Source organism: Pseudophryne corroboree, chromosome 1, assembly GCF_028390025.1.
Source record: "Pseudophryne corroboree isolate aPseCor3 chromosome 1, aPseCor3.hap2, whole genome shotgun sequence".
Lineage (NCBI taxonomy): Eukaryota > Metazoa > Chordata > Amphibia > Anura > Myobatrachidae > Pseudophryne > Pseudophryne corroboree.
Window position 1 is genome coordinate 1,093,776,166 of NC_086444.1, and position 27,987 is coordinate 1,093,804,152.

Sequence of the window (27,987 nt, forward strand, 5' to 3'; positions counted from 1 at the left end):
GGTGCAATCTAGGTGGCTCTCCTAAAGAGCTGCTTAGAAAAAGTTTTTAGGTTTTTTATTTTCAGTGAGTCCTGCTGGCAACAGGCTCACTGCATCGAGGGACTTAGGGGAGAGAAGTCAACTCACCTGCGTGCAGGATGGATTGGCTTCTTAGGCTACTGGACACCATTAGCTCCAGAGGGATTGAACACAGGCCCAGCCATGGAGTCCGGTCCCGGAGCCGCGCCGCCGACCCCCCTTGCAGATGCCGAAGATGGAAGAGGTCCAGAAGCAGGCGGCAGAAGACTTTTCAGTCTTCCTGAGGTAGCGCACAGCACTGCAGCTGTGCGCCATTGTTGTCAGCACACTTCACACAGCGGTCACGGAGGGTGCAGGGCGCTGGGGGGGCGCCCTGGGCAGCAATGTATAATACCTTTTTATGGCTAAAAAATACATCACATATAGCCCTTGAGGCTATATGGATGTATTTAACCCCTGCCAGATCTCACAAACTCCGGAGAAGAGCCCGCCGAAATAGGGGGCGGGGCTTATTCTCCTCAGCACACAGCGCCATTTTCCTGCTCAGCTCCGCTGTGAGGAAGGCTCCCAGGACTCTCCCCTGCACTGCACTACAGAAACAGGGTAAAACAGAGAGGGGGGGCACTTTTTTTGGCGATATTACTATATTTAAGCTGCTATAAGGATACAACACTTATATAGGGTTGTTCCCATATATATTATAGCGCTTGGGTGTGTGCTGGCAAACTCTCCCTCTGTCTCCCCAAAGGGCTAGTGGGGTCTTGTCTTCAATAGAGCATTCCCTGTGTGTCTGCTGTGTGTCGGTACGTGTGTGTCGACATGTATGAGGACGATGTTGGTGTGGAGGCAGAGCAATTGCCGGTAATGGTGATGTCACCCCCCAGGGAGTCGACACCGGAATGGATGGCTTTGTTTATGGAATTACGTGATAATGTCAGCACATTACAAAAATCAGTTGACGACATGAGACGGCCGAAAACCAGTTAGTACCTGCCCAGGCGTCTCAGACACAGTCAGGGGCTGTAAAACGCCCTTTACCTCAGTCGGTCGACACAGACCCAGACACGGACACTGAATCTAGTGTCGACGGTGAAGAAACGTATTTTCCAGTAGGGCCACACGTTATATGATCACGGCAATGAAGGAGGCTTTGCATATCTCTGATACTACAAGTACCACAAAAAGGGGTATTATGTGGGGGGTGAAAAAACTACCTGTAGTTTTCCTGAATCAGAGGAATTGAATGATGTATGTGATGAAGCGTGGGTTAACCCAGATAGAAAAGTGCTAATTTCAAAAAAGTTATTGGCATTATACCCTTTCCCGCCAGAGGTTAGGGCGCGCTGGGAAACACCCCCTAAGGTGGATAAGGCGCTCACACGCTTATCAAAACAAGTGGCGTTACCGTCTCCTGATACGGCCGCCCTCAAGGATCCAGCTGATAGGAGGCTGGAAACTACCCTAAAAAGTATATACACACATACTGGTGTTATACTGCGACCAGCCATCGCCTCAGCCTGGATGTGCAGTGCTGGGGTGGTCTGGTCGGATTCCCTGACTGAAAATATTGATACCCTGGATAGGGACAGTATTTTACAGACTTTAGAGCAATTAAAGGATGCTTTTCTTTATATGCGAGATGCTCAGAGGGATATTTGCACTCTGGCATCGAGAGTAAGTGCGATGTCCATATCTGCCAGAAGAAGTTTATGGACACGACAGTGGTCAGGTGATGCGGATTCCAAACGGCATATGGAAGTATTGCCGTATAAAGGGGAGGAATTATTTGGCGTCGGTCTATCGGATTTGGTGGCCACGGCAACTGCCGGGAAATCCACCTTTTTACCTCAGACCCCCTCCCAACAGAAAAAGACACCGTCTTTTCAGCCGCAGTCCTTTCGGTCCTATAAGAAGCGGGCAAAAGGACAGTCATATCTGCCCCGAGGCAGAGGAAAGGGTAAGAGAGGGCAGCAAGCAGCTCCTTCCCAGGAACAGAAGCCCTCCGCGGGTTCTGCAAAGCCCTCAGCATGACGCTGGGGCTTTACAAGCGGACTCAGGAACGGTGGGGGGTCGACTCAAGAATTTCAGCGCGCAGTGGGCTTGCTCACAGGTGGACCCCTGGATCCTGCAGGTAGTATCTCAGGGTTACAGGTTGGAATTCGAGAAGTCTCCCCCTCGCCGGTTCCTAAAGTCTGCTTTGCCAACGTCTCCCTCAGACAGGGCGACGGTATTGGAAGCCATTCACAAGCTGTTTTCTCAGCAGGTGATAGTCAAGGTACCCCTCCTACAACAGGAAAAGGGGTATTACTCCACGCTATTTGTGGTACCGAAGCCGGACGGCTCGGTAAGACCTATTCTAAATCTGAAATCTTTGAACCTGTACATACAAAAATTCAAGTTCAAGATGGAATCACGCAGAGCAGTGATAGCGAATCTGGAAGAAGGGGACTTTATGGTGTCCCTGGACATAAAAGATGCTTACCTGCATGTCCCAATTTGCCCTTCACATCAAGGGTACCTCAGGTTCGTGGTGCAAAACTGTCATTATCAGTTTCAGACGCTGCCGTTTGGATTGTCCACGGCACCTCGGGTCTTTACCAAGGTAATGGCCGAAATGATGATTCTTCTGCGAAGAAGAGGCGTATTAATTATCCCTTACTTGGACGATCTCCTGATAAGGGCAAGGTCCAGAGAACAGCTGGAGGACGGAGTAGCACTAACCCAAGTAGTGCTGCAACAACACGAGTGGATTCTGAATTTTCCAAAATCTCAGTTGACCCCGACAACACGTCTGCTGTTCCTGGGAATGATTCTGGACACGGTTCAGAAAAAGGTGTTTCTTCCGGAGGAGAAAGCCAAGGAGTTATCCGAACTTGTCAGGAACCTCCTAAAACCAGGAAAAGTGTCTGTGCATCAATGCACAAGAGTCCTGGGAAAGATGGTGGCTTCTTACGAAGCAATCCCATTCGGCAGATTCCACGCACGAACTTTTCAGTGGGATCTGCTGGACAAATGGTCCGGATCGCATCTGCAGATGCATCAGCGGATAACCTTATCGCCACGGACAAGGGTGTCTCTTCTGTGGTGGTTGCAGAGTGCTCATCTGTTAGAAGGCCGCAGATTCGGCATACAGGACTGGGTCCTGGTGACCACGGATGCCAGTCTGAGAGGCTGGGGAGCGGTCACACAGGGAAGAAACTTCCAGGGAGTATGGTCAAGCCTGGAGAGGTCTCTTCACATAAATATACTGGAGCTAAGAGCGATTTACAATGCTCTAAGCCTGGCAAAACCCCTGCTTCAGGGTCAGCCGGTGTTGATCCAGTCGGACAACATCACGGCAGTCGCCCACGTAAACAGACAGGGCGGCACAAGAAGCAGGAGAGCAATGGCAGAAGCTGCAAGGATTCTTCGCTGGGCGGAAGATCATGTGATAGCACTGTCAGCAGTGTTCATTCCGGGAGTGGACAACTGGGAAGCAGACTTCCTCAGCAGACACGATCTACACCCGGGAGAGTGGGGACTTCATCCAGAAGTCTTCCACATGATTGTGAACCGTTGGGAAAAACCAAAGGTGGATATGATGGCGTCTCGCCTCAACAAAAAACTGGACAGGTATTGCGCCAGGTCAAGAGACCCTCAGGCAATAGCTGTGGACGCTCTGGTAACACCGTGGGTGTTCCAGTCAGTGTATGTGTTTCCTCCTCTGCCTCTCATACCCAAAGTACTGAGAATTATACGGCAAAGGGGAGTAAGAACGATACTCGTGGCTCCGGATTGGCCAAGAAGAACTTGGTACCCGGAACTTCAGGAGATGCTCACGGAAAATCCGTGGCCTCTACCTCTAAGACGGGACCTGATTCAGCAGGGACTGTGTCTATTCCAAGACTTACCGCGGCTGCGTTTGACGGCGTGGCGGTTGAACGCCGAATTCTAAGGAAAAAAGGCATTCCAGAAGAGGTCATTCCTACACTGGTTAAAGCCAGGAAGGAGGTGACTGCACAACATTATCACCGCATTTGGAGAAAATATGTTGCGTGGTGTGAGGCCAGGAAGGCCCCCACGGAGGAATTTCAATTGGGTCGATTCCTACATTTCCTGCAAACAGGATTGTCTATGGGCCTCAAGTTGGGGTCCATTAAGGTTCAAATTTCGGCCCTGTCGATTTTCTTCCAGAAAGAATTGGCTTCAGTTCCTGAAGTCCAGATTTTTGTAAAAGGAGTACTACATATACAGCCCCCGGTTGTGCCCCCAGTGGCTCCGTGGGACCTTAATGTAGTTTTGGATTTTCTCAAATCCCATTGGTTTGAGCCACTCAAATCGGCGGATTTGAAATATCTTACATGGAAAGTAACCATGCTACTGGCCCTGGCTTCAGCCAGGAGAGTGTCAGAATTGGCGGCTTTATCGTATAAAAGCCCATATCTGATTTTCCATTCGGACAGGGCAGAACTGCGGACGCGTCCTCATTTTCTGCCTAAGGTGGTGTCAGCGTTTCACCTGAACCAGCCTATTGTGGTGCCTGCGGCTACTAGCGATTTGGAGGATTCCAAGTTGCTGGACGTTGTCAGGGCATTGAAAATATATATTTCAAGGACGGCTGGAGTCAGAAAATCTGACTCGCTGTTTATACTGTATGCACCCAACAAGCTGGGTGCTCCTGCTTCTAAGCAGACGATTGCTCGTTGGATTTGTAGCACAATTCAACTTGCACATTCTGTGGCAGGCCTGCCACAGCCTAAATCTGTCAAGGCCCATTCCACAAGGAAGGTGGGCTCATCCTGGGCGGCTGCCCGAGGGGTCTCGGCATTACAACTCTGCCGAGCAGCTACGTGGTCGGGGGAGAACACGTTTGTAAAATTCTACAAATTTGATACCCTGGCTAAAGAGGACCTGGAGTTCTCTCATTCGGTGCTGCAGAGTCATCCGCACTCTCCCGCCCGTTTGGGAGCTTTGGTATAATCCCCATGGTCCTGACGGAGTCCCCAGCATCCACTAGGACGTTAGAGAAAATAAGTTTTTACTTACCGATAAATCTATTTCTCGTAGTCCGTAGTGGATGCTGGGCGCCCATCCCAAGTGCGGATTGTCTGCAATACTTGTACATAGTTATTGTTACAAAAAAATCGGGTTGTTCTTGTTGTGAGCCGTCTGTTCAGAGGCTCCTACGTTGTCATACTGTTAACTGGGTTCAGATCACAAGTTGTACGGTGTGATTGGTGTGGCTGGTATGAGTCTTACCCGGGATTCAAAATCCTTCCTTATTGTGTACGCTCGTCCGGGCACAGTATCCTAACTGAGGCTTGGAGGAGGGTCATAGGGGGAGGAGCCAGTGCACACCACCTGATCCTAAAGCTTTATTTTTGTGCCCTGTCTCCTGCGGAGCCGCTAATCCCCATGGTCCTGACGGAGTCCCCAGCATCCACTACGGACTACGAGAAATAGATTTATCGGTAAGTAAAATCTTATTTTTCCATATGGATAGGGCAGAATTGAGGACTCGTCCCCAGTTTCTTCCTGAAGTGGTATCAGCTTTTCATCTGAACCAACCTATCGTGGTGCCTGCGGCTACTACAGACTTGGAGGCTTCCAAGTTGTTGGGCGTAGTCAGGGCCCTGAAAATCTATGTTTCCAGGACAGCTGGAGTCAGAAAGACTGACTCGCTATTTATCCTGTATGCGCCCAACAAGTTGGGTGCACGTGCTTCAAAGCAGACTATTGCTCGCTGGATCTGTAGTACGATTCAGCTTGCACAATCTGCGGCTGGACTGCCGCATCCTTTATCAGTGAAAGCCCATTCCACGAGGAAGGTGGGCTCTTCTTGGGCGGCTGCCCGAGGGGTCTCGGCTTTACAACTTTGCCGAGCAGCTACTTGGTCGGGGTCAAACACATTTGCTAAATTCTACAAGTTTGACACCCTGGCTGAGGAGGACCTAGAGTTTGCCCATTCGGTGCTGCAGAGTCATCCGCACTCTCCCGCCCGTTTGGGAGCTTCGGTATAATCCCCATGGTCCTTACGGAGTCCCAGCATCCACTTAGGACGTCAGAGAAAATAAGAATTTACTCACCGGTAATTCTATTTCTCGTAGTCCGTAGTGGATGCTGGGCGCCCATCCCAAGTGCGGATTGTCTGCAATACTTGTATATAGTTATTGTTTAACTAAAGGGTTATTGTTGAGCCATCTGTTGAGAGGCTCAGTTGTTGTCATACTGTTAACTGGGTATTGTATCACGAGTTATACGGTGTGATTGGTGTGGCTGGTATGAGTCTTACCCGGGATTCTAAATCCTTCCTTATTGTGTCAGCTCTTCCGGGCACAGTATCCTAACTGAAGTCTGGAGGAGGGTCATAGTGGGAGGAGCCAGTGCACACCAGTTAGACCTAAAGCTTTCTTTATAGTTGTGCCCAGTCTCCTGCGGAGCCGCTATTCCCCATGGTCCTTACGGAGTCCCAGCATCCACTACGGACTACGAGAAATAGAATTACCGGTGAGTAAATTCTTATTAATTTCCATATAGGCAACTTCTCCACTGGCTTACTTCTCCACTCTTTTCACTGCTTCATACATCTACCCCTCAGATTGGAACAAGCACAGGCCCTCATTCCGAGTCGTTCGCTCGGTAATTTTCTTCGCATCGCAGCGTTTTTTTACTGCTTAGTACGCATGCGCAATGTTCGCACTGCGACTGCGCCAAGTAATTTTGCTATGAAGATAGTTTTTTTACTCACGGCTTTTTCTTCGCTCCGGCGATCGTAATGTGATTGACAGGAAATGGGTGTTACTGGGCGGAAACACGGCGTTTTATGGGCGTGTGGATAAAAACGCTACCGTTTCCGGAAAAAACGCAGGAGTGGCTGGAGAAACGGAGGAGTGTCTGGGCGAACGCTGGGTGTGTTTGTGACGTCAAACCAGGAACGACAAGCACTGAACTGATCGCAGATGCCGAGTAAGTTTGAAGCTACTCAGAAACTGCTAAGTAGTTTGTAATCGCAATATTGCGAATACATCGTTCGCAATTTTAAGAAGCTAATATTCACTCCCAGTAGGCGGCGGCGGCTTAGCGTGTGTAACTCTGCTAAAATCGCCTTGCGAGCGAACAACTCGGAATGAGGGCCACAATGTGCTTTTTTACTGGATTAACAACATGTAACCACATTGTAACTTTATGAATAGATACAGATACATAGCAAGAACCAGGAAGTAACAGGTAACTGTTCTGACCTATACTTTCGCTGGACAGTCTAAAACAAGGAATGTAATGCCCTTCATGCTAGGAAGGTTGGATTCAACTGACCCAATGCATTAAATCATCTTATCGACATGATTTTATCGACATGATAATGATCTTATCGACATGATATTGCCAAAATTTTCCACCCACCTGAACTTTGTACATCAAGGACAGTGGAGCACCCAGGGGGGGTTTCCGAGTACCCAGAAACCCCCCCTCCACTAAAAAAAAAAAAAAAAAAAAAAAAAATTTTTTTTTTTTTTTTTTAGCTGCATGAGTATTATTAATGACTGTCTAGCGTCCTCTGCAGCCTGCTGTCTTCCTGGTGGCACTTGCAAGTGCAATAAAAGTTTACTTTATTTTAATTATAGTACATATATATCCATGTGCCTACATATGTACACATGTATATACATACATACATATAAACACACACACACACACATATGATATATATATACATGTGTATATATATGTGTACTGTATGTGTGTGTATATATATATATATATATGTATGTATGCATGTTTAATATGCTGTGTATATGGGTTCACTACGATCTCCCAGCGGCTGGCCTCCCGGCGACCAGCATACCGCTTACCAACAGTGTGGCGAGCGCAAATGAGCCCCTTGCGGGCTCGCTGCGCTCGCCACGCTACGCGCGCCACACTATTCTATTCTCCCTCCAGGGGGGTCGTGGACCCCCATGAGGGAGAATAAGTGTCGGTATGCCGGCGGTCAGGCTCCCGGCGCCGGTATGCTGGTCGCCGGGAGCCCGACCGCCGGCATACTGAAGACCACCCGTGTATATGTATGTGTGTGTGTATGTAATATATATATATATATATATATGTGTGTGTGTGTAGATATATGTATATATATATATATGTGTAGATATATATATATATATATATATATATACACACACACACCCACACAAACACACTAGTTTTGCGGACCCAGCATATACTGGGTCACCTCAGTCCCCACCCCCGTGATTGGCTCCGCCCAGTTCTGGAAACCCCCCCATGCAAATCCTGCGTTTGCCACTGAAGGGTCCAGTTTTAGAGATGACTTTGTTTGCTTGAAAGCACAAACAAGTACATTTGTCCAATAGTAAAATCTTGACTGGGTCATTTATAGACCTGACAGAACTGTTTGTACCTCTTTCCTTTCATTTGGCTTCACTAATTCCCACCAAGGCCTCAAAATCCTCTGTAGAAACAATATGACTTGTCAATGCCCAGTAGTAGTGTGTATGATATACAGAAATCTTATGCTGAAGTGAAACCTGTTCTTTACTCATGACCTTGATAGTTCTAAAAGGTTTGTTAGCGCAATTTTTGGTTCTTTCTTGTCTTGAGTGCTGAACTCCCTAGATTAAGCTGGCTCAGCCGTATACTACTTTACTTGGTACGCGCGGATCTGTATCTTTCTCTAGATGCTCAACTAATCTTGACCCTGACGAAGTCTTGCAGTGTCTTGTTATATGGTGCGGCCAAGCTCCTCCAATTTCTGACAGCTAACTGGGAGCCTGAATCATGACTCAACTAGAAAAAAAGCCATTTGTTTCCCCCAGCACCCTGAATCATAACCGTAACCAGATATAAATTCCACATGATAACAGAATTCAGAGATCTTCGTTACACATATTTGCGCAAATGTGTGAATAAGCCCCAAAGCCGCATCAAGGCGTCTCTGTATATTTGGGGTCTCTAGCGCTATAACTAGGTGCATGGTGTGGCACCCCAAAATACCAGCATAAGCCAGAAAGCCCAGCGTGGCATACCAGTGAAAAAACTATAGTGTTAATAAATTAGTATTTAGGAAGCCGAAGCTATAGAGAAAGTGATACAAAATGAAATGCAATTAAAATGGAGAAATAGTGTTAAGAAATTAATAAGTGAAAAGTGTTAATAGAATGTAAAGGTATGCCACACTAAGGCCATCCAGCTCAGCCAGTCCAGAGGCACCACACCTCACACCTCCATTACCCCAATGTGGGTCTAGGATTAACCAGCAAGGAGCCACATGATAATGGCTCCTTACTACAATATGTCTAAGCTAAGAGCTACCTACCTTGGAGCAACCCCATAATGCTCCCTGTGGCATGTCAGGGCCTGCACCTCCTCCTAATGCAGGAACCTCTCTGCCTCTCACAACAAACACATATATTGGTAGATGCTCAATTAGCTTAGTGATATCATTCAGGTGCCCCAAAGGGAGGGGTATTTCTAAGCAAGAAAAAAAGCCATTTGTTTCCCCCAGCACCCTGAATCATAACCGTAACCAGATATAAATTCCACATGATAACAGAATTCAGAGATCTTCGTTACACATATTTGCGCAAATGTGTGAATAAGCCCCAAAGCCGCATCAAGGCGTCTCTGTATATTTGGGGTCCCTAGCACTATATCTAGGTGCATGGTGTGGCACCCCAAAATACCAGCATAAGCCAGAAAGCCCAGCGTGGCATACCAGTGAAAAAACTATAGTGTTAATAAATTAGTATTTAGGAAGCCGAAGCTATAGAGAAAGTGATACAAAATGAAATGCAATTAAAATGGAGAAATAGTGTTAAGAAATTAATAAGTGAAAAGTGTTAATAGAATGTAAAGGTATGCCACACTAAGGCCATCCAGCTCAGCCAGTCCAGAGGCACCACACCTCACACCTCCATTACCCCAATGTGGGTCTAGGATTAACCAGCAAGGAGCCACATGATAATGGCTCCTTACTACAATATGTCTAAGCTAAGAGCTACCTACCTTGGAGCAACCCCATAATGCTCCCTGTGGCATGTCAGGGCCTGCACCTCCTCCTAATGCAGGAACCTCTCTGCCTCTCACAACAAACACATATATTGGTAGATGCTCAATTAGCTTAGTGATATCATTCAGGTGCTCGAAAGGGAGGGGTATTTCTAAGCAAGAAAAAAAGCCATTTGTTTCCCCCAGCACCCTGAATCATAACCGTAACCAGATATAAATTCCACATGATAACAGAATTCAGAGATCTTCGTTACACATATTTGCGCAAATGTGTGAATAAGCCCCAAAGCCGCATCAAGGCGTCTCTGTATATTTGGGGTCCCTAGCGCTATATCTAGGTGCATGGTGTGGCACCCCAAAATACCAGCATAAGCCAGAAAGCCCAGCGTGGCATACCAGTGAAAAAACTATAGTGTTAATAAATTAGTATTTAGGAAGCCGAAGCTATAGAGAAAGTGATACAAAATGAAATGCAATTAAAATGGAGAAATAGTGTTAAGAAATTAATAAGTGAAAAGTGTTAATAGAATGTAAAGGTATGCCACACTAAGGCCATCCAGCTCAGCCAGTCCAGAGGCACCACACCTCACACCTCCATTACCCCAATGTGGGTCTAGGATTAACCAGCAAGGAGCCACATGATAATGGCTCCTTACTACAATATGTCTAAGCTAAGAGCTACCTACCTTGGAGCAACCCCATAATGCTCCCTGTGGCATGTCAGGGCCTGCACCTCCTCCTAATGCAGGAACCTCTCTTCCTCTCACAACAAACACATATATTGGTAGATGCTCAATTAGCTTAGTGATATCATTCAGGTGCTCGAAAGGGAGGGGTATTTCTAAGCAAGAAAAAAAAGCCATTTATTTCCCCCAGCACCCTGAATCATAACCGTAACCAGATATAAATTCCACATGATAACAGAATTCAGAGATCTTCGTTACACATATTTGCGTAAATGTGTGAATAAGCCCCAAAGCCGCATCAAGGCGTCTCTGTATATTTGGGGTCCCTAGCGCTATATCTAGGTGCATGGTGTGGCACCCCAAAATACCAGCATAAGCCAGAAAGCCCAGCGTGGCATACCAGTGAAAAAACTATAGTGTTAATAAATTAGTATTTAGGAAGCCGAAGCTATAGAGAAAGTGATACAAAATGAAATGCAATTAAAATGGAGAAATAGTGTTAAGAAATTAACAAGTGAAAAGTGTTAATAGAATGTAAAGGTATGCCACACTAAGGCCATCCAGCTCAGCCAGTCCAGAGGCACCACACCTCACACCTCCATTATATCTGGTTACTGTTATCATTCAGGGTGCTGGGGGAAAGCAATTGCCCTTTTTTTCTTGCTCAGAAATACCCCTCCCTTTCGAGCACCTGAATGATATCACTAAGCTAATTGAGCATCTACCAATATATGTGTTTGTTGTGAGAGGCAGAGAGGTTCCTGCATTAGGAGGAGGTGCAGGCCCTGACATGCCACAGGGAGCATTATGGGGTTGCTCCAAGGTAGGTAGCTCTTAGCTTAGACATATTGTAGTAAGGAGTCATTATCATGTGGCTCCTTGCTGGTTAATCCTAGACCCACATTGGGGTAATGGAGGTGTGAGGTGTGGTGCCTCTGGACTGGCTGAGCTGGATGGCCTTAGTGTGGCATACCTTTACATTCTATTAACACTTTTCACTTATTAATTTCTTAACACTATTTCTCCATTTTAATTGCATTTCATTTTGTATCACTTTCTCTATAGCTTCGGCTTCCTAAATACTAATTTATTAACACTATAGTTTTTTCACTGGTATGCCACGCTGGGCTTTCTGGCTTATGCTGGTATTTTGGGGTGCCACACCATGCACCTAGATATAGCGCTAGGGACCCCAAATATACAGAGACGCCTTGATGCGGCTTTGGGGCTTATTCACACATTTGCGCAAATATGTGTAACGAAGATCTCTGAATTCTGTTATCATGTGGAATTTATATCTGGTTACGGTTATGATTCAGGGTGCTGGGGGAAACAAATGGCTTTTTTTCTTGCTTAGAAATACCCCTCCCTTTCGAGCACAAGAATGATATCACTAAGCTAATTGAGCATCTACCAATATATGTGTTCATGACTCAACTACTCTGCGCTGGGTAGTTTCCTTTGGTTACGCTGTAACTTGATTTAGTCGAATTGACAGCTCCTAACGACCCTCGGCCAATCTCAAATATTCTCTGCAACAGAGGTGAAGGGGAATTAATGGCGCTCCGATATCAGGGAAACATTGACCAGAGGTGTCATTCGCTGAAGTGATGTGCTTAGATATGTTTTCTTCCCTCGCTAACAGCTAAGGATGGTCACAGTCTATTCAGGAAGATGCAGACAGTCCTTAATAAACTACATTGGCTGCTGGGACTCAATGTAATTGCCCTTTGATTGCAAACACTACAGCTGTCCCTATTTTGAGTTGCTGTTATTGCACACCTCCCTGTCTATAGACTGTGTATGGCTCTCAAGATTCCTGTCTGTGTGGAGTTAGGAGAGACCATAATCCTACCTCATATGATGCTGTCAGCTGTAACCGAGTCCCAGGCTGACCTGGTGATGTTTATACAGGTTTCAGTCTGCTCTCTGCGGACGAGGTACCTCAGCGGCAGCCAACTCCTCCCCTTGCCTTATTTGGTAACCGGGGCCGTCCTTCCTGATGAAGTCACCTCCTGGGGAGGTTCAGTCTCGGTACCAGCCAATGTATGCCAGCACTCTTCAAGACCTTGCGTGGCTTCCCCGTCTGTACTCACAGCGCAGCCACTCGGAGCCGGAGATCCACAGCCACCACTCCTCTTTTCACCGCTGCGTCCTCTCCTCACCACGGGCTCCCGGTATGTCACCTGCTTACTACGCAACGCCTCTCCTCCCTTCAGTCGTCCTCGGGGCTCCAACCGACTGGCCGCGAGCGGTCTAACACCTCAACTCGTGCCGCGGTGTGTATAGTCCTCCTCGAGGGCGACTGGTCACCACTGTTGCTGCCTCAATGTATAGCCCTCTCAGGGGCTTGTCACTAGCTAGGGTATGGGCTGTGGGCGATGTGCCATACTCCAACTCCCCTCCATGAGGGGGAATGTTTTATGAATTAATTTCTTCCGTGGAAGTCACTCTTATTTTCCCTCTGTGAGGGACCCATAGTCATTTCTTTCTCTGTCAGCCAACTACCTATTAAATAAATCTATATGAACTGTAAATATCCATATTTTATGGTGTCACATAACTACAATCTGTTCTGGCAGCCTGTTTTTGTCAAAGATAGTCCTAACAACAGACATAGTTTTCTCTGTTTTAGTGAATTCAGTTTAATTACCTCAGGCCATTTGTATGGAGAGTCATCTGTAATAAGAACATACAGCCCAAGTGTTGTCTTTTAAAGTCAATATGCACCTTCTGCTACGAGGATGGCCACTCCCATGGGTGTTCTGATGCCACTGGAGTAGCATTTTCAACCTTCATGCAGCCTAGACAATCCTTTGTCAAACTAACAGCTGGACAATTAGAAGGTTGTGATGAATTTCCAAGGGATCTTCCCTATTGTATACGTCAGACTGAGGCATTGGTAGAATGTGATAGACCATAAGTGTTGCTATATAGTTTGGATACCCTTAATTCGTAATACTCGAGCACTCAAGCATAAGGATCAATGTTGCAGGTGAGTGTACTTCCGGTACTTCCTTTCTAGGACTAAAATTAGAAACTGGTTGTTCACCAGGGTGAACTTCTGTCTCTACAAGTATTTATGTAATTCACTAGCTCCCCACATCAAACTTAGGGGGTCATTCCGAGTTGATCGCTAGTTGCATTCGTTCGCTGTGCAGCGATGAGGCAAAAAGAAGCCACTTCTGCGCATGCGTATGCGGCGCAATGCGCACGCGCATCGTACTATTACAACAAACGATGTAGTTTCACACAGGGTCTAGCGAAGCTTTTCAGTCGCACTGCTGGCCCAGAGTGATTGACATGAAGTGGGCATTTCTGGGTGTCAACTGACCGTTTTCAGGGAGTGTTTGAAAAAACAGGCGTGCTAGGAAAAACGCAGGCGTGGCTGGGCGAACGCAGGGCGCATTTGTGATGTCAAAACAGGAACTGAACAGTCTGAAGTCACCGCAAGCGCTGAGTAGGTATTGAGCTACTCTAAAACTGCACTTCTGCTAAGCTAAAATACACTCCCAGTGGGAGGCGGCATAGCGTTTGCACGGCTGCTAAAAACTGCTAGCGAGCGAACAACTCGGAATGACCACCTTAGAGCCTAATGATCTGTGAATCATTTTTCTCTTCAGTGATAAATGTATATGCAATTGGCTTTTCAGTTTCTCAAGGTGTCTGACAAGACTGCCCCAATAGTGTAATGTGCACCGTCGCATTCTAACCTAGTGGGCAACTGAGGGTGAAAATAAATTAAGACTTTGTTTCCAAGAAAGCTTGTTCACTATCTTTTGACCATGTCCAGCGTACATTCCACATTCCTCTTCAGGGATGCATTCAACAGATACAAGACAGTGGAGATGTTTAGCAAAAACTTATGGTACTACTTGACTAATCCCAAGTATAGGGGGTAATTCCAAGTTGATCGCAGCAGGATTTTTTTTACCAGTTGGGCAAAACCATGTACACTGCAGGGGAGGCAGATATAACATGTGCAGAGAGAGTTAGATTTGGGTGGGTTATTTTGTTTCTGTGCAGGGTAAATACTGGCTGCTTTATTTTTACACTGCAAATTAGATTGCAGATTGAACACACCAAACCCAAATCTAACTCTCTCTGCACATGTTATATCTGCCCCCCCTGCAGTGCACATGGTTTTGCCCAACTGCTAAAAATATCCTGCTGCGATCAACTTGGATTTACCTACATGGTCTGAGCTGTGTTACTGACTGCTGGAGAGGTGCTTGCAACTCAGCCCATATTTTGTTCTCTGATTTCTATAGCCCATCTTTGTCAATCATACGCCCACAGGAGGATATTTGATCTTAGAAAAAATCACATTAACCGTAAGTCATATTGTTCAGTCAATGAAGGACCTTTGTTAAGTTGTTTAGATGCTCGCTGCTCAGCATAGTTTCTGCCAGTCACCATAATATCACATAGATGAAACTGTACACATGGTATTCTTTGTAGTAAAGTACCTGGCTCATTGCTCTTTGCAAGAATGTGGTTGCTGAAGCTGTGCCGAAGGCAAGCCTGTTGTATTGTAACAGTCCTTTGTGTGCATATATGCTGAGATATTCCTCCATCTCCATCTGCATATATGCTTGTTCCAGGTCTGTTTTCATGAAATGTCCCCACCCCACCGCCAAAAAAATGCAAAGTTATCCTTGACTTATTGCAGCGGACATTGCAAAACTGGATTTATCGTCATCTTGACATCATCACAGATTTGGAGTCTTCCTGCTTTTTTAGAACTGCAGTATTCTCACCAGGACTTTTTTGATGGGTGCCTGGCATTTTTCCTACACAGCTTAGCTCACAGTCGCTGCAGCAGGCACCCAGGACCAGCCCGACTTACAGAAGAGTATGTTGGCTTCAGCCAGCAGAGTTTGTCGTGAGCAACAAAAATGCTCACTGCACTGTGCAGCCTGATTGGAAGGAGGTTCCCGGCCTCCCCCTTGACTGGGGCCAGGATCCCGGATCTTTCTGGTACTGATCTAGTTCTCAGATTGGTACACACATTCTACATGACCCAGCTACTGGCATCTTAAACAGACCTTGTCACAGGACCAGCAAGGACTAGCTTTTGCCCCCTCCACTCCAATGAAACTGCCCTTGTCAAAGTCACCAATGACCTGCTTTCGGCCAAATCCAGGGGTCACTTCTCTCTACCCATCCTACTGGACCTCTCTGTGGCCTTTGACACTGTGGATCATCCTCTCCGCACCCTCCAGACCATTGGCCTCTCCAGCACTGTCCTTTCCTGGTTCACCTCTTACCTCACTAACTTCTCATTCTCAGTGTCTGGCTCAAACTCACCCCCTTCCATCCACTCCGTTGGTGTCCCACTGGGTTCTGTCCTTGGCTCCTTTCTTTTCTTCCTGTACACCTCTTCCCTGGGTGCGCTCATAAGCTCCTTCGGCTTTCAATACCACCTCTATGCCAATGATACGCAACTATACAACTCCTCTACTGACCTGTCTCACTCCCGGGTATCCAGCTGCCTCTGCATCATCTCCTCCTGGATGTCTGAGCGCTCCCTGGAGCTCAACCTGGACAACACCCGAACTCCTCATCTTTTCTCTATCCAGAGTCTACACCCCCCCCACCTCCCTAATATCTCTATCATTGATGACAACACCATCATCTTCCCTGTTCCTCAGCTCCGCTGCTTGGACGTCACTCTTGATTTCTCCCTCTCTTTCGCCCCCCACATCCAATCTCTGGCTCAATCCTGTCGGTTTCAGCTACGCAACATCGCTCGGATCAGGCCGTTCCTCTCCCAGAGTGTGACTAAACTTATTTTCTCTGACGTCCTAGTGGATGCTGGGACTTCCGTAAGGACCATGGGGAATAGCGGCTCCGCAGGAGACTGGGCACAAAAAGTAAAAGCTTTAGACTAGCTGGTGTGCACTGGCTCCTCCCCGTATGACCCTCCTCCAAGCCTCAGTTAGATTTTTGTGCCCGAACGAGAAGGGTGCATGCTAGGTGGCTCTCCTGAGCTGCTTAGAAGTAAAAGTTTAAATAGGTTTTTTATTTTCAGTGAGTCCTGCTGGCAACAGGCTCACTGCATCGTGGGACTAAGGGGAGAAGAAGCGAACTCACCTGCGTGCAGAGTGGATTGGGCTTCTTGGCTACTGGACATTAGCTCCAGAGGGACGATCACAGGTTCAGCCTGGATGGGTCCCGGAGCCGCGCCGCCGGCCCCCTTACAGTGCCAGAAGAGCGAAGAGGTCCGGAGAAATCGGCGGCAGAAGACGTTCCTGTCTTCAGATAAGGTAGCGCACAGCACTGCAGCTGTGCGCCATTGCTCTCGGCACACTTCACACTCCGGTCACTGAGGGTGCAGGGCGCTGGGGGGGAGCGCCCTGAGACGCAATAGAACAATATAAAAACCTTATTTGGCTAAAGAAATGCATCACATATAGCTCCTGGGCTATATGGATGCATTTAACCCCTGCCAGTTTTCCTGAAAAAAGCGGGAGAAAAGGCCGCCGTGAAGGGGGCGGAGCCTTTCTCCTCAGCACACAAGCGCCATTTTCTTTCACAGCTCCGCTGGAAGGACGGCTCCCTGACTCTCCCCTGCAGTCCTGCTACAAGAATCAGGGTAAAACAAGAGAGGGGGGGCACTATTGGCAGCTAATATAAAACAGCAGCTATAAAGGGAGTAACACTTACATAAGGTTATCCCTGTATATATATAGCGCTCTGGTGTGTGCTGGAAAACTCTCCCTCTGTCTCCCCAAAGGGCTCGTGGGGTCCTGTCCTCTTTCAGAGCATTCCCTGTGTGTGTGCTGGGTGTCGGTACGATTGTGTCGACATGTATGAGGAGGAAAATGATGTGGAAGCAGAGCAATTGCCTGTGTTAGTGATGTCACCCCCTAGGGAGTCGACACCTGACTGGATGGTCGTATTTAAAGAATTACGTGACAGTGTCAGCACTTTGCAAAAAAACTGTTGACGACATGAGACAGCCGGCAAATCAATTAGTGCCTGTTCAGGCGTCTCAGACACCGTCGGGGGCGCTAAAACGCCCGTTACCTCAGATGGTCGACACAGACACGGATACTGAATCCAGTGTCGACGGTGAGGAGACAAACGTAATGTCCAGTAGGGCCACACGTTACATGATCACGGCAATGAAGGAGGCATTGAATATTTCTGACACTACAAGTACCACAAAAAAGGGTATTATGTGGGGTGTGAAAAAACTACCAGTAGTTTTTCCTGAATCAGATGAATTAAATGAGGTGTGTGATAAAGCGTGGTTTTCCCCCGATAAAAAACTGCTGATTTCTAATAAATTATTGGCACTATACCCTTTCCCGCCAGAGGTTAGGGCACGTTGGGAAACACCTCCTAGGGTAGATAATGCGCTCACACGCTTATCAAAATAAGTGGCGTTACCGTCTCCCGATACGGCCGCCCTTAAGGAACCAGCTGATAGAAGGCTGGAAAATATCCTAAAAGGTATATACACACATACTGGTGTTATACTGCGACCAGCAATCGCCTCAGCCTGGATGTGCAGTGCTGGAGTGGCTTGGTCGGATTCCCTGACAGAAAATATTGATACCCTGGATAGGGACAGTATATTATTAACTATAGAGCATTTAAAGGATGCATTACTATATATGCGAGATGCACAGAGGGATATTTGCACCCTGGCATCTAGAGTGAGTGCGATGTCCATTTCTGCCAGAAGAGCGTTATGGACGCGACAGTGGTCAGGTGATGCGGATTCCAAACGACATATGGAAGTATTGCCGTATAAAGGGGAGGAGTTATTTGGGGTCGGTCTACCGGACCTGGTGGCCACAGCAACGGCTGGAAAATCCACCTTTTTACCCCAGGTCACCTCTCAGCAGAAAAAGACACCGTCTTTTCAAACTCAGTCCTTTCGTTCCCATAAGGGCAAGCGGGCAAAAGGCCACTCATTTCTGCCCCGGGGCAGAGGAAGGGGAAAAAGACTGCACCAGGCAGCCTCCTCCCAGGAGCAGAAGCCCTCCCCTGCTTCTGCCAAGTCTTCAGCATGACGCTGGGGCTCTACAAGCGGACTCAGGCAAGGTGGGGGGCCGTCTCAAGAATTTCAGCGCGCAGTGGGCTCACTCGCAAGTGGACCCCTGGATCCTGCAGGTAGTATCACAGGGGTACAAATTGGAATTCGAGACGTCTCCCCCTCGCCGGTTCCTGAAGTCTGCTCTACCATCGTCTCCCTCCGACAGGGAGGCGGTAGTGGAAGCTATTCACAAGCTGTATTCCCAGCAGGTGATAATCAAGGTACCCCTCCTACAACAGGGAAAGGGGTATTATTCCACGCTGTTTGTGGTACCGAAGCCGGACGGCTCGGTGAGACCAATTTTAAATCTAAAATCCTTGAACACTTACATAAAAAGGTTCAAATTCAAGATGGAGTCACTCAGAGCAGTGATAGCGAACCTGGAAGAAGGGGACTATATGGTATCTCTAGACATCAAAGATGCTTATCTCCATGTCCCAATCTACCCTTCTCACCAAGGGTACCTCAGGTTTGTGGTACAAAACTGTCATTATCAGTTTCAGACGCTGCCGTTTGGATTGTCCACGGCACCACGGGTCTTTACCAAGGTAATGGCCGAAATGATGATTCTTCTTCGAAGAAAAGGCGTCTTAATTATCCCTTACTTGGACGATCTCCTGATAAGGGCAAGGTCCAGGGAACAGTTAGAGGTCGGAGTAGCACTATCTCAGGTAGTGCTACGTCAGCACGGGTGGATCCTAAATATCCCAAAATCACAGCTGATTCCAACAACACGTCTACTGTTCCTGGGGATGATTCTGGACACAGTCCAGAAAAAGGTGTTTCTCCCGGAGGAGAAGGCCAGGGAGTTATCCGAGCTAGTCAGGAAACTCCTAAAACCAGGCCAAGTGTCAGTGCATCAATGCACGAGAGTCCTGGGAAAAATGGTGGCTTCTTACGAAGCGATTCCATTCGGAAGATTCCATGCAAGAACCTTTCAGTGGGATCTGCTGGACAAATGGTCCGGATCGCATCTTCAGATGCATCAGCGGATAACCCTATCTCCAAGGACAAGGGTGTCTCTCCTGTGGTGGTTACAGAGTGCTCATCTTCTAGAGGGCCGCAGATTCGGCATTCAGGATTGGATGCTGGTGACCACCGATGCCAGCCTGAGAGGCTGGGGAGCAGTCACACAGGGAAGAAATTTCCAGGGCTTGTGGTCAAGCATGGAAACGTCTCTTCACATAAATATCCTGGAACTAAGGGCCATTTACAATGCCCTAAGTCAAGCAAGGCCTCTGCTTCAGGGTCAGTCGGTATTGATCCAATCGGACAACATCACGGCAGTCGCCCACGTCAACAGACAGGGCGGCACAAGAAGCAGGAGGGCAATGGCAGAAGCTGCAAGGATTCTTCGCTGGGTGGAAAATCATGTGGTGGCACTGTCAGCAGTGTTCATTCCGGGAGTGGACAACTGGGAAGCAGACTTCCTCAGCAGACACGACCTCCACCCGGGGGAGTGGGGACTTCACCCAGAAGTCTTTCAAGTGATTGTAAACCGTTGGGAAAAACCAAAGGTGGACATGATGGCGTCCCGTCTCAACAAAAAACTGGACAGATATTGCGCCAGGTCAAGGGACCCTCAGGCAATAGCGGTGGACGCTCTGGTAACACCGTGGGTGTACCAGTCGGTGTATGTGTTCCCTCCTCTGCCTCTCATTCCAAAAGTACTGAGAATCATAAGAAGGAGAGGAGTGAAGACTATACTCGTGGCTCCGGATTGGCCAAGAAGAACTTGGTACCCGGAACTGCAAGAGATGCTCACGGAGGACCCGTGGCCTCTACCTCTAAGAAAGGACCTGCTCCAGCAGGGACCTTGTCTGTTCCAAGACTTACCGCGGCTGCGTTTGACGGCATGGCGGTTGAACGCCGGATCCTGATGGAAAAAGGCATTCCAGATGAAGTCATCCCTACCCTGATTAAAGCCAGGAAGGATGTAACCGTGAAACATTATCACCGCATTTGGCGAAAATATGTTGCCTAGTGTGAGGCTAAGAAGACCCCCACAGAGGAATTTCAACTGGGTCGTTTCCTGCATTTCCTGCAAGCAGGACTGTCTATGGGCCTAAAATTAGGATCCATTAAGGTTCAAATTTCGGCCCTGTCGATCTTCTTCCAGAAAGAACTGGCTTCATTGCCTGAAGTTCAGACATTTGTCAAGGGGGTACTGCATATACAGCCTCCTTTTGTGCCACCAGTGGCACCTTGGGATCTCAATGTAGTTTTAGGGTTCCTAAAATCACATTGGTTTGAACCACTCACCACTGTGGAATTAAAATATCTCACATGGAAGGTGGTCATGCTGTTAGCTCTGGCGTCAGCCAGGCGTGTCTCAGAATTGGCGGCTTTGTCATATAAAAGCCCTTACCTAATTTTTCATTCAGACAGGGCAGAATTGAGGACTTGTCCTCAATTTCTCCCTAAGGTGGTTTCAGCGTTTCACATGAACCAACCTATTGTGGTGCCTGCGGCTACTAGGGACTTGGAGGACTCCAAGTTGTTGGACGTAGTCAGGGCCCTGAAAATATATGTTTCCAGGACGGCTGGAGTCAGAAAATCTGACTTGCTGTTTATCCTGTATGCACCCAGCAAGCTGGGTGCTCCTGCTTCTAAGCAGACGATTGCTCGTTGGATTTGTAGTACAATTCAGCTTGCACATTCTGTGGCAGGACTGCCACAGCCAAAATCTGTTAAAGCCCATTCCACAAGGAAAGTGGGCTCATCTTGGGCGGCTGCCCGAGGGGTCTCGGCTTTACAACTTTGCCGAGCAGCTACTTGGTCAGGGGCAAACACGTTTGCAAAATTTTACAAATTCGATACCCTGGCTGAGGAGGACCTGGAGTTCTCTCATTCGGTGCTGCAGAGTCATCCGTACTCTCCCGCCCGTTTGGGAGCTTTGGTATAATCCCCATGGTCCTTACGGAAGTCCCAGCATCCACTAGGACGTCAGAGAAAATAAGAATTTACTTACCGATAATTCTATTTCTCATAGTCCGTAGTGGATGCTGGGCGCCCATCCCAAGTGCGGATTGTCTGCAATACTTGTATATAGTTATTGTTACAAAAAAAAAAAAAAAATCGGGTTGTTTATTGTTGTGAGCCATCTTTTCAGAGGCTCCTACGTTTATCATACTGTTAACTGGGTTCAGATCACAGGTTGTACAGTGTGATTGGTGTGGCTGGTATGAGTCTTACCCGGGATTCAAAATCCTTCCTTATTATGTACGCTCGTCCGGGCACAGTATCCTAACTGAGGCTTGGAGGAGGGTCATAGGGGGAGGAGCCAGTGCACACCAGCTAGTCTAAAGCTTTTACTTTTTGTGCCCAGTCTCCTGCGGAGCCGCTATTCCCCATGGTCCTTACGGAAGTCCCAGCATCCACTACGGACTATGAGAAATAGAATTATCGGTAAGTAAATTCTTATTATCCACTCACTGGTTATCTCACGGCTCGTCTATTGCAATATTTTCCTCACTGGCCTCCCATGCTCCCATCTCGCTCCACTTCGATCTGCTCTCTACTCCGCAGCTACACTTATCTTCCTCTCCTACTGCTCCACATCTGCCACTCCCATTCAACAAAACCTGCACTGGCTCCCATTCCCCTACAGAGTGCTCTTCAAACTCCTCACCCTCACATACAAGGCCTTCTCTAACTCCACTGCTCCCTACATCTCCAAACTTATCTTAATACATACTCCCTCCCGCCCACTCCGGTCAGCCAATGACCTCTCCACTACCTTGGTCATTGCATCCCATGTGCAAATCCAAGATTTTGCCCGCGCTGCACCCCTTTACTGGAAGAAGCCCTCTTACTCTATTAGACTCTACCCGACCTTGCAAAGCTCCAAACGGGCACTGAAAACCCACCTGTTCATCAAAGCGTAGCCTTCCGCATAACCTAGCCTCGAGACCACTCTCCTAACGCCTTGCCTTATGCATTGGCCATCTATGCCTCGCTTACTTCCTGACATCAGGCCGCCTTCTGCTTGCTCGCACCTCATGTCACCTATCTATCTCCCGCCACCCCCTAGATCAGTGATTTTCAACCTTTTTTCACTCACGGCACACCGCAATATTTTAAAATTGCCAAGGCACACCATCCGTTCCCCACAGAAAAAAACTAAAAAACACACATTGGCCCTCACAGTAATAAAAAATCCACACATACATCGGCCTACACAGAAAAAACAATCACATTGCTCCCCACATAAATCATGTTGCTCACACATAAATCAATCACATTGCGCCCCACATAAATCCTATTGCTCCCCACATGAATTATTCACATTGTCCCCCCCCCCCCCCCCCCATAAATCCTATTGTTCCCCACAGGAGAAATAAAATAACAAATATTAGCCCCTACCGGTCAGCTGTCCTCCTTCCTGTCCCTCAGTGGCGGGGGTTGTTCATGGTGGATTGCTGCGAATACTGAGCAGCGGGCGGTCGGGTAGGTGTGGATGTGGGTGGGAAAGGAAAGCTGTGGATGCAGGCGTGAACTGGAAGATGTGTATGCAGGTGGGTGGGCTGGCTGGGTGGTGAGATGCAGCGGCCGTGACCTATGGTATCACACCGCCGCGTCATCAAGGCACAGGTCACAGCCGGAGCAAGAATGATTCTCTCAGAATAGCCCAGGCCAACAGTTCACTCTGAAGGTGCAGGAAGCTGCTTTGGCTCCGCGGCACACCTTGCAACTGGTCGCGGCACACTAGTCGCGGCACATAGAGGGAGGTGTGAACTGGCTCCTCCCTCTATGCCCCTCCTCCAGACCTCATTTAGATCCTGTGCCCAGAGGAGACTGGATGCACTGCACTGCACTGCAGGGGAGCTCTACTGAGTTTTCTCTGAAAAGACTTTTGTTAGGTTTTTTATTTTCAGGGAGCACTGCTGGCAACAGGCTCCCTGCTTCGTGGGACTGAGGGGAGAGAAGCAGACCCACTTTCCTGGACTGATGGGCTCTGCTTCTTAGGTTACTGGACACCATTAGCTCCAGAGGGTCGGAACACAGGTTTCGTCCTTGCTGTTCGTCCCAGAGCCGCGCCGCCGTCCTCCTCACAGAGCCGGAAGATAGAAGCCGGGTAAGTATATGAAGTAAGAAGACTTCAAAGGCGGCAGAAGACTTCAGATCTTCAGAGAGGTACCGCGCAGCGGTCGCGCTGCGCGCCATTGCTCCCACACACACGCAAGGGTGCAGGGCGCAGGGGGGGCGCCCTGGGCAGCAATAATTACCTCACATTAAACTGGCACCATTATTAGATACTGCGGAGGCAGTATGTTATAAAACCCCCGCAAGTATAAACAAATGAGCGGGACCGAAGCCCGCCGTTGAGGGGACGGGGCTTGATCCTCAAGCACTAACCAGCGCCATTTTCTCCACAGCATGCTGCAGAGAAGCTGCTCCCGGACTCTCCCCTGCTGAACAAGTAACGGGGCAAAAGCGAGGGGGGGGGGGGCACATTTATTTGGCGCAAATTGTAGATAAAAGCGCTATTCAGGCTGGGACTTTGTTTTCAGTATCTAGTGGCGCTGGGTGTGTACTGGCATACTCTCTCTCTGTCTCTCCAAAGGGCCTTATTGGGGGGCTGTCCCCATATTCATATATCCCAGTGTGGGTGTCAGTACGTGTGTGTCGACATGTCTGAAGCGGAAGGCTCATCTAGGGAGGATGCAGAGCAGATGGTGGTGGTGTCTCCGTCGGCGCAGCCGACACCTGATTGGTTGGATATGTGGAATGTTTTAAATGCTAATGTGACCTTATTACATAAGAGATTGGACAAAGCAGAGTCCAAGGACAAAGCAGGGAATCAATCCATGGCTTTGACTGTGTCACAAGACCCTTCAGGGTCCCATAAACGTCCCTTTTCCCAGATAGCAGACACTAATACCGACACGGATTCCGACTCCAGTGTCGACTATGATGATGCAAGGTTGCACCCAAGGGTGGCCAAGAGTATTCAATATATGATTATTGCAATAAAAGATGTTTTGCATATCACAGAGGACCCCTCTGTCCCTGACACGAGGGTCTGCATGTTTAAGGAAAAGAAACCTGAGGTAACGTTTCCCCCATCTCATGAGCTGATTGCTTTATTTGAAAAGGCTTGGGAAACTCCAGACAAGAGACTGCAGGTTCCCAAGAGAATTCTTCTCTTCCTTCCTCGCCAGAGGTAGAGGTAAAGGGAAAAGAACACCAGCTACAGCTTGTTCCCTGGAACAAAAATCCTCCCCGGCCTCTACAAAATCCACCGCATGACGCTGGGGCTCCGCTGCGGAAGTCCGCACCGGTGGGGGCACGTCTTCGTCTCTTCAGCCAGGTCTAAGTTCAGTCGGATTTGGACCCTTGGGTGGTCGAAATTGTATCCCATGGCTACAAACTGGAGTTCGAAGAGGTGCCTCCATACCGATTTTTCAAATCGGCCTTGCCAGCTTCTCCCCCAGAGAGGGAAATAGTTTCAGCTGCCATACAAAAGCTGTGTCAACAGCAGGTGATTATCAAGGTTCCCCTAGGGCAACAGGGGAAAGGGTTTTATTCAACCATATTTGTGGTCCTGAAGCCGGATGGCTCGGTCAGACCAATTCTGAATCTAAAATCCCTAAACCTATATTTGAAAAGGTTCAAATTCAAGATGGAATCTCTCCGGGCAGTGATCTCCAGCCTGGAAGGGGGGGAATTTATGGTGTCACTAGACATAAAGGATGCATACCTACATGTTCCTATACATCCGCCTCATCAGGCGTACCTGAGATTCGCTGTACAGGATTGTCATTACCAGTTTCAGAAGTTGCCGTTTGGGCTTTCCACGGCCCCGAGAATTTTCACCAAGGTAATGGCGGAAATGATGGTGCTCCTGCGCAAGCAAGGGGTCACAATTATCCCATATTTGGACGATCTCCTGATAAAGGCAAGATCAAGAGATCAGTTACTAGAAAGCGTGTCTCTCTCCCTGAGAGTACTACAACAACACGGCTGGATTCTAAATCTACCAAAGTCGCAGTTGGTTCCGACAACTCGGCTGTCATTTTTGGGCAAGGTTCTGGACACGGAAAAAAAGAGGGTTTTTCTCCCATTGGAAAAAGCCCAGGAACTCCAGAACATGGTCAGGGACCTGCTGAAACCAAAAAGAGTGTTAGTTCATCAATGCACTCGAGTATTGGGAAAGATGGTGGCGGCCTACGAGGCCATTCCATTCGGCAGGTTCCATGCGAGAACTTTCAGTGGGACCTTCTGGACAAGTGGTCAGGGTCCCATCTACAAATGCATCAGAGGATAAGCCTGTCCCCCAGGGCCAGGGTATCTCTCCTGTGGTGGCTTCAGAGTGCTCACCTTCTAGAGGGTCGCAGGTTCGGCATTCAAGATTGGGTTCTTGTGACCACGGACGCGAGCCTCCAAGGATGGGGAGCAGTCACACAAGGAAAAATTTTTCAGGGAATATGGTCAGGCCAGGAGGCTTGTCTACACATCAATGTGCTGGAATAAAGGGCCATATACAACGGCCTTCAACAGGCGGAGAATCTTCTTCGCAACCTACCCGTTCTGATCCAGTCAGACAACGTCACAGCCGTGGTGCATGTATACCGCCAGGGTGGGACAAGGAGCAGAGCAGCAATGGCAGAAGCCATCAGGATTCTTCGCTGGGCGGAAAATCATGTAAGCGCTCTGTCAGCAGTCTTCATTCCGGGAGTAGACAACTGGGAAGCAGACTTCCTCAGCAGACACGATCTCCATCCAGGAGAGTGGGGCCTTCATCAAGAAGTCTTTGCAGAAATAACAAGTCGTTGGGGACTTCCTCAAATAGACATGATGGCGTCACGCCTCAACAAAAAGCTTTGGACGTATTGTTCCAGGTCGATGGACCCTTAGGCAGTGGCGGTGGACGCCCTAGTAACACCGTGGGTGTTTTAGTCGGTCTATGTGTTCCCTCTACTTCCACTCATCTCAAAAATACTGAGAATCATAAGACGAACAAGAGTGCAGACAATACTCATTGTTCCAGATTGGCCTCGAAGGGCCTGGTATTCAGATCTTCAGGAAATGATCACAGAAGATCCGTGGCCTCTTCCTCCCAGGGAGGATCTATTGCAACAGGGGCCCTGTGTGTTCCAAACTTACCGCGGTTACGTTTGACGGCATGGCGGTTGAACAAATCCTAGCTAGGAAAGGTATTCCGAGGGAAGTCATCCCTAATCTAATCAAAGCTAGGAAGGAGGTAACGGCGAAGCACTATCACCGTATCTGGAGGAAATATGTATCTTGGTGTGAAGCCCAGAATGCTCCTACGGAAGATTTTCAGCTGGGTCGGTTTCTCCATTTTCTACAGACAGGAGTGGATATGGGCCTAAAGTTAGGCTCCATTAAGGTGCAGATTTCGGCCTTATCTATATTCTTTCATAAGGAATTGGCTTCTCTCCCAGAAGTCCAGACTTTTGTAAAGGGAGTGCTGCACATCCAACCTCCGTTTGTGCCCCCAGTGGCACCATAGGACCTGAACGTGGTGTTACTGTTCCTTAAATCACACTTGTTTGAACCTCTTCAAACAGTTGAATTAAAATTTCTCACTTGGAAAGTGGTCATGTTGTTGGCCTTGGCATCTGCGAGGCTGGTGTCAGAATTGGCGACTTTGTCTCACAAGAGCCCCTATCTGATTTTCCATGTGGATAGAGCAGAGTTGAGGACTCGTCCTCAATTTCTGCCTAAAGTGGTTTTGTCGTTTCATATGAACCAACCTATTGTGGTCCCTGTGGCTACGGGTGACTTGTAGGTTTCCAAGTCCCCTGATGTAGTCAGGGCCTTAAAAATGTATATAGCCAGGACGGCTCGGGTGAGGAAAACAGAGGCACTGTTTGTCCTGTATGCAGCCAACAAGGTTGGCGCTCCTGCTTCTCAGCAGACTATTGCTCGCTGGATCTGTAACACGATTCAGCAGGCTCATTCTACGGCTGGATTGCCGTTACCAAATTCGGTAAAGGCCCATTCCACTAGGAAGGTGGACTCTTCTTGGGCGGCTGCCGAGGCGTCTCGGCATTACAGCTTTGCCGAGCAGCTACTTGGTCGGGTTCAAACACTTTTGCTAAATTCTACAAGTTTGATACCCTGGCTGATGAGGACCTCATGTTTGCTCAATCGGTGCTGCAGAGTCATCCGCACTCTCCCGCCCGGTCTGGAGCCGTGGTATAATCCCCATGGTCCTTACGGAGTCCCCAGCATGCTCTAGGACGTAAGAGAAAATAAGAGTTT

General features: G+C 48.2%; 1 protein-coding gene across 5 annotated transcripts in view; it reads left to right on the forward strand.

Annotated features, from left to right (window-relative positions):
* Positions 1-27,987, forward strand: part of LOC134927354 (cytosolic beta-glucosidase-like) — a 146,512-nt gene that overhangs the window by 26,059 nt on the left and 92,466 nt on the right. Inside the window, exon 1 of one of the 5 annotated variants that reach the window (XM_063921720.1) lies at positions 14,927-15,037. The exons of the other annotated variants lie outside the window; for them this stretch is intronic. The gene's annotated coding sequence lies outside the window, so the exon portion shown is untranslated. Of the gene's footprint in view, positions 1-14,926; positions 15,038-27,987 lie in introns of those variants that run through there. 5 annotated transcript variants of the gene reach the window in all.